Source organism: Camelus bactrianus, chromosome 8, assembly GCF_048773025.1.
Source record: "Camelus bactrianus isolate YW-2024 breed Bactrian camel chromosome 8, ASM4877302v1, whole genome shotgun sequence".
NCBI classification, from domain to species: domain Eukaryota; kingdom Metazoa; phylum Chordata; class Mammalia; order Artiodactyla; family Camelidae; genus Camelus; species Camelus bactrianus.
In genome coordinates, this window is record NC_133546.1 from 72787337 (window position 1) to 72794288 (window position 6952).

Here is a 6952-nt window from a genome sequence, read left to right on the forward strand (position 1 = left end):
CCAGTACATTCATCACGACGAATGTCATGGCCCCAGGCACGGCCAGGACTGCCGGTCCTCCGGTGCTGAGGGAGTAGGTGTACCTGCTCCAGGGAGGTCACCGCGGAAGCGTGTGGACAGGCACCAGGCTGGTTATTGCGTGAGCGCGACGGGGGCAGCGGGAAGCCGGGGGGCCAAGTATTGCACTTAAAAAACAGTCCACATCGGACACGGTCCACCTACGGGGACGAGGTGGGCAGAGTTCCACAGCCATCTCCTCGGCCACAGGCAGGCCCCGGTCCCGGTTTCACAGTTGGGGAAACTGAGGCACCGAGGTGCAGGGAACCCCCTTGCAGGCACGCAGGCCGCGGGGGGCCGGGCGACGTAGGTGGGCGCAGGGCGACGAGGGGGTGGAGGGGGCTGTCCGCCGGCCCAGGCCGCCCGTCCGTCCGTCCGACTACAACTACCTACGTCTCCTCTATGGCTTCGGGGGCGGGCGGCCTGGGCTGCGCAGTGGCATGGCTTTGGTCTGGATGGCAGCCCCGCCAGGCCCGCCCGGGCCCAGGGGGCGGCGCGCGAGGGTCACAAGTTGGACGAGAGGCGTGAGCGCGCAGAGTCCAGCGGCTCGAGGCCGAGTCCCTGCGGTCCGGGCTGGGCGCTGCGGCCCAGTAGGCCGTGGGCGTGGGCCCCAGGCGCGGCGTGGAGCTGCGGGCTGGGCGCGCCGAGGCCGCAGGCCCGGGGCCAGGCGCACCATGGGGCAGCGAGGGCCGTGAGGCGGCCAGTGGCCCCGAGGCGCGGCTCAGGCAGCGCGCAGGCAGCGCGGGCCCGGCACGGGGCGCAGCAGGGGAGCCCGGCGCGCCGTAGGGTGCGGTCCGCTGCGCCCGGTGGACTGGCGGTAGGCGCGGGCCCGGGTGAGGCGGCGGCGAGGGGCGCGGGCCCGGAGGGCAGGCGGCGCACGAGGCACGGCGAGCCAAGCGCCAGAGGCCCCACGAGCGGGCGCGCCACCTGCGGGCAGAAGCTCATGGCCACCGCCTGCTGCAGGGTGGCGGTGGCCGAGGTGACCTGCGGCGGCGGGAAGAGGCCGACGCGCTGGCCCAGCTCGGCCTGCTGCACCATCTCCTGGTCGTACTTGACTAGCTCCTGGATGATGGTGTTCTCCTGGTTGTTGAACAAGCCCGAGTTGAGGTCGTGCTGCACTTTGTGCAGACGAACCGAGTTCTTCTTGCCGATGCGGTCTAGGCGGTCAATGGCGACAGTCTCGAAGGCCTGCCGCATCATGGGGTATCCTACTTCTCCAGCACTTCGTTGAAGTTGTCCACACTCAGCGATTAGAGGCGGCAGTAGGTGTCCGCCCGCACCTCGCAGTGCTCCGGCCCCGCGTCAGCGGGCAGGTCTCCCCGAAGTAGGAGCCGTTGGACAGCTTCATCTCCTTGTTGCCCTTGGTGAGCACGCTGACCACACCGTGCTGGATGAAGTACATCTTCTTGCCGACGGTGCCCTCGCGGATGATGTAGTCCCCCTAAAGACCTCGAACTTGAGTTTGGTCAGCATGGCTGTGACAAAGTTGGGGTCGGCGTTGGTAAACAGTGGCATTGAGGCCACCAGCTTCCGGCAGTTGAAGTTGACAGATCTCCTCCCGCAGCCCCCAGTGTTCAGAGCAGCACTATTTACAGTAGCCAAGACATGGAAACAGCCTAAAAGTCCACTAACAGATGACTGGATAAAGAAGATGTGGTATATATATATATACACACACATACTTAAATATTATTCAAGCATAAAAAGAAATAAAATAATGTCATTTGCAGTAACATGGATGGACCTAGAAATTGTCATATTAAGTGAAGTGAGACAGAGAAAGACAAACACCATATGATATCACTTATATGTGGAATCTAAAAAAAATGATACAAATTTTACTTACGAACCAAAAATAGGCTCACAGACATAGAAAACAAAGTGTGGTGACCAAAGGGGAAAGGGTGAGGAAGGGATAAATTAGGAGTTTGGAACTGACAGATACACATTACCAATGGGTTAGTCTTGATGAGATGCTCAGTAAATATTGAAAAATAATAAACTATGGCATAAACTTTAGATAAAAGTAGCTTTGTGAATCAAAATTGCTTTGTGACACTATGCAAATGAATGAGAAATTTCAGGACGAAAATCTAGCTCGAGAAAACATAGCTAGCAGAGCATTTTATCTAAACAACCACCAAAGTGGTGACCCCAAAGCACAAGGTAAGAATTAATTTATCCTGCATATTGGATCGGTTTCCAGTAGAGCCCTCTGGCACAAGACTATCAGTCAGGGAAGACAAGTGATTATCCACGCAAACAATGAATAGATCCTCTCAAAATATTATATTGTAGAGACTGGAAATCTGGAATGACAATTTCTTATTCTCTTTTTATGCTCAGTGTTTTGAACTGTCATGATGATATGCTTTGTCAGAGGTCTTTTTGTTCACATTGCTGTGGACTCAGTGGGCTCCTTCAGCACTTCGGTCTTTTATTATTACTTTGATAATTCCCTCTGTTTCTTTTATCCAGGGATTATATTATTTCAATATTGTACCTCCCAGCAGATCTGCTAATTTATTGCTTCTCTAGTCTTCAATTTTACATTTTTTTCTTTCTCTTCTTTTTTTTTTTTCTTTTAGGAAATGGCCCCAATGTTACCATCAATGAAACTGAACTTTTCTATCATATTTTAACAGTGTTATAATATACCTACTTTTACTATTATTTATGTATATAATTTTCACTTCTGAGGCTTTGTGTTTTATTTTGCAAGACACCCTACTCTTGTTTAACAGGTATAATGTCTCATAGTTGAGGATATTGGCTGTATTACATAAACATGTTTTCATTTTATCTTGCTCTCTATATTTCTCAGCTATATATTAGTTTATTTGTATTTTTGTCTCTGTCGTTTGCAACATCTTTTGGAATGCTCATTTTTTGAGTATATATTTAAGAGAGAGTCTTTGTTTGCTTTCATAGGGTTTGTTAATGGTGTCTAATATTAAGGTGATTTAGTGGGAATCGACCATTTTGTTAAAGAATTCTCAAATATTAGGGTTGGTAGTGTCTGTCTCTTAGGGCTGCCAGTTTTTCCAGAAGGAATTCTTTTATTAAGCGGGGTTTTATTAAGAGGAGTTTGAAGTTTACAGATAGCAATTTGGAAGCTAATTAAGAAAGACCATTGGGTTCTTACCTTTCAATTTACAGGCTCAACATTTTTTTCTTCCCTTCTTTCATCTCGGCATGCTTTCCTGTAGTTCAGGACTTCTTTTGTTGAAGCTCCACTGACAGTAATACATTCTGTCTTCTGTTACTGTGGGGTGGGCCATCACTAAGCATTCAGGTTGGAGAAAGTGCATTTGGAATCCAAATATAACTTAAATTATCTTCCCACCAATTCTCATCTTTTTAGTCCCATTAAATGATGCATTTCCAAAGACACCATTGCTTAAATACTTAAGACATTCTTGAATTTTCTGACATAATTTTATATACTTTGACTTTCTTGATATTCTCATTAGAAAAAAAGAACAAGCTTTAATCCTAAGTCAGCTATTACACATCCATCTGCAGAGCATCATAAACAGTTAATTTGACATCACTCATCTATTGTGGTCATCTCAAAATTCTCCGTGTCTTTATCCATTTATACTAGTTTTATTCTATAATAATCATAATAGTAGGATTTGAAAATAGAATGGAGACAAACACATGCTATTTTAGTAACCAGCTTTAACTGCAGTTATGAATAGATGTGATTTTATTTCTTACTAATTTTTTCCTCATAAGTCTTATATCAAGCAGCAATGAAGGCACTCTGAGTTTACTGTCACAGAAGCATGAGAAAAATGGTGAAAAAATAGTCATTTCTGTCTTTATAAACTCCCTGAAGAACTTCCTGATGGTTTTAATGATTATTTGTGGGATAATATTTTGCATCTCTTAATTTTAGCTCTTCTATATCAATAGATCAAATATGTTCTCTAATTTGGGTTTATAAAAATGCATGTTGGTGTAATTCTCATTTCTCTTAGCTAAGGATTAGTACAATTTGTAAGACTGTGAAGGGAAAAAGGAAATTAAAAACCATATATAATAGATGTAGATGCTGTTGGAGGGTTTGAGAGTCTTTGTGACTGGTTTCCTTTAAGCCTTATTGTCAAAGGGGCAAGGATATGACACAACTTCTAGGGAAATTTGGTGAAATCTGAGAATGAAGAGGATTTTGTTTCTTGACTCTTACTAATTCTCCAGAAGGTGAGTCCTTCAGAAGGAGAGGAACATGAGATGGACCTGTTAGGTAGTTAGATAAGCGGGGGACACCAGGCAGATAAGTGGAGGAGACAAAGGATGGTCTGGAAGATAATGTTATGCTCACCTCCAGCATAAAGAGAATTTACTTCTAAATGAGTGCCAGCAAGAAACTGGTTAGAACCTGACAGCTACAACTGTGAGGTCGTGACAAGGACCTAACCAGACATGACCCAATGCTCATTATAATGTAATTAGCATTGTGTTTTGGGCCCCCTCCCATACGTTTTTCTGTGTGCACCATGGGTGAGGACATGCCCAAAGAGGAGAAACATGATTGGGCATTCTGGGGCAAGAGCCATCAATCAATCAAAAGACCACCTCTAAGTGAGGTATAAAAGAAGGGGCAAACAGAGACCACCACTTTTCCTCCCGTGGGTGAGCCCACCTCCCATTCTTGGAGGTGTACTTTTCCTTTGTTGAATAAATCATTTAAAATCTTTCACCACGCAATTCACCATCTCTCCACTATAAGCTCATCTTTCGAGTATGACAAGAACTGGGGTATTTACTTTTTTGGGCGAGTAACAGAATGAATAAAATAAGGTTAAAGTATAACTCCCAATGGACTAAGAACACCAAGGCACATTAGGGGAAACGGAATACGCCCTATAAATTTACTCAGTTAGTATACTTTTTGCCTACCTGTGCCCAAAACAAGATTTAGCAAGGTTATAAACATAAACATTTAAACACACACAAAACCTGATTCTCTTATTTTGTAGTCCTTTGGGGATACTTATTCATAACCTTTTTACAAAGGTCTAATTAGCTCTTCACCAGTTTAAAGAGGCACGTGACACAGATGGGAGCAGGGACCGCAGGGATCAGGTCCACACAGTAACCAGGCAAGTGGGCAGTGGCCCCTGATGGGGCGCCCACCTCTTCCCTGAAAGATACGCAGAGTTTAACAAGGCTTTTCCTCAGAGGCCTTCACTTCGCCTGCTGTTACACACACACACAGACTTGTTGAAATAACACGATGCGGGATAAAAGAAGAGCCCTGCCACAATGTAATTCTCTAAAAGCCAGGTTTTAGGCTCTGTGGGAGGTTAAGAAGAAAGCTCTTTTAGATCACAAGAGTTAATCTTGGGAGCTCCACTTTCAACATAACAAATCGATGATGACTGCCTTTTTGACTTCCTTATAAGGTTAATACTGGTAATTTTTTTTTAAAAATCCAGAGAAAACAGAGAGTTCTTGAAAACTCATGTGAGCTTCACCAGAATTTAAAAGAGAGTCTGTAGAACAAGGCTGCATAAACAAGATATTTTCATAAATATAACAGCAAAACTAAGATTATGCAATTATGTATAAGATTGTCTTTATTTTCTGAATGTTTTCTGGAAGAAATCAAAATAAAAGATTTTATTTGCTGATTTTTCTGAAAGGTATTATCTACAATGTATTTAGGGAAATCTACCAATGTACCTGCATATTTTTATAATGGTCTAATTACGCATTGAGATTATATTTTTTACCCAGAAAGGGGAAATCATTGGTTCTTGTCTCACTCAAAAGAGAAGAATTAATATGGGAGACAAAAGTGTTGTGTAGCCAAAGACTTTAAAGATTTTATTCGCAAAGGGAAGGCACACCTGTAAGCAAGGGAGGCAGGGTGACCCAAGGGCAGATAGCAGTGGTCTTTGTTTGCCCCCTTCTCTTACACCCTCACTTAGAGGTGGTCTCTTGATTGACTGACGGCTCTTGCCTCTGGAGCGCTTAGTCATGCTCGTCCTCTTTTGCGCATGTCCTTACTCATGATGCACACAGAAAAGCCCACAGAGAGGGGGCCTAAACCACAATCATAATTATATTACAATGAGCACTGGGTCATCTCCAGTTAGGTCTTTATCACTGCTGCACAGTCGCAGCCATCTGGTCTCAACCAGTTTCTTGCTGGCACTCGTTTAGAGGAAGTAATGCTCCTTATGCTGAGGCAAGCATACTGACCGCCATCTTCTGGACCATCCTCCCTCTCCTCCACCTTATCTGTCAGGATCTCCCACTTATCTAACTGCCTAACACTTTTATTTTGTTTCTGCTCATTGTTAATCAGGTTTAGTAATACTGAAATATATATTGATTAAATGGTTTAAACTCTTCGAGTCATGCTTAGTTAAGAAGAAATTTCTTTTAACATTTAACACTTTGAAGATTATGTGTAAATAAGAATTGAGATTATTCTAAAGAGTACTGAAAAAACCAGTCTTTTGTTTATTTTAGTACAATCTCTTAAAGATTGACAACTATGATTCCCAAAAGCCATGTATATGCTTACAAATTAATAACTTTATTTTTCTTCAAAAATGTGTGATTTGTTCTCAATGGAGAGATTTAAGTTATATGTCATATGATTACCAGTAAAATGAGAAAAATCCAAATGAAATGTCTTTACTCTCAAGTTTCAGATAAAATAAATATTTTATTAAATTTTCAATGAGAAAAGTATACATTTACACTCAGCTCTGATGTACAGACTCCACTTTGCTACACAAGGAGATAAATGTAAAATTAAATGGAGTACAATAAAATTATAAATCATTTCCTATCCTTAATTCAATCAATCAAAAATATGTACTGAGAACACTGTATGCCTGAGTATAATCGGGGTAAAGTCATGGATTTACTA

General features: G+C 43.6%; 1 pseudogene; it reads right to left on the reverse strand.

The window, feature by feature from the left end:
• Positions 1-561: 561 nt before the first annotated feature.
• Positions 562-6050, reverse strand: LOC141578277 (potassium/sodium hyperpolarization-activated cyclic nucleotide-gated channel 2 pseudogene; annotated as a pseudogene).
• Positions 6051-6952: the final 902 nt, after the last annotated feature.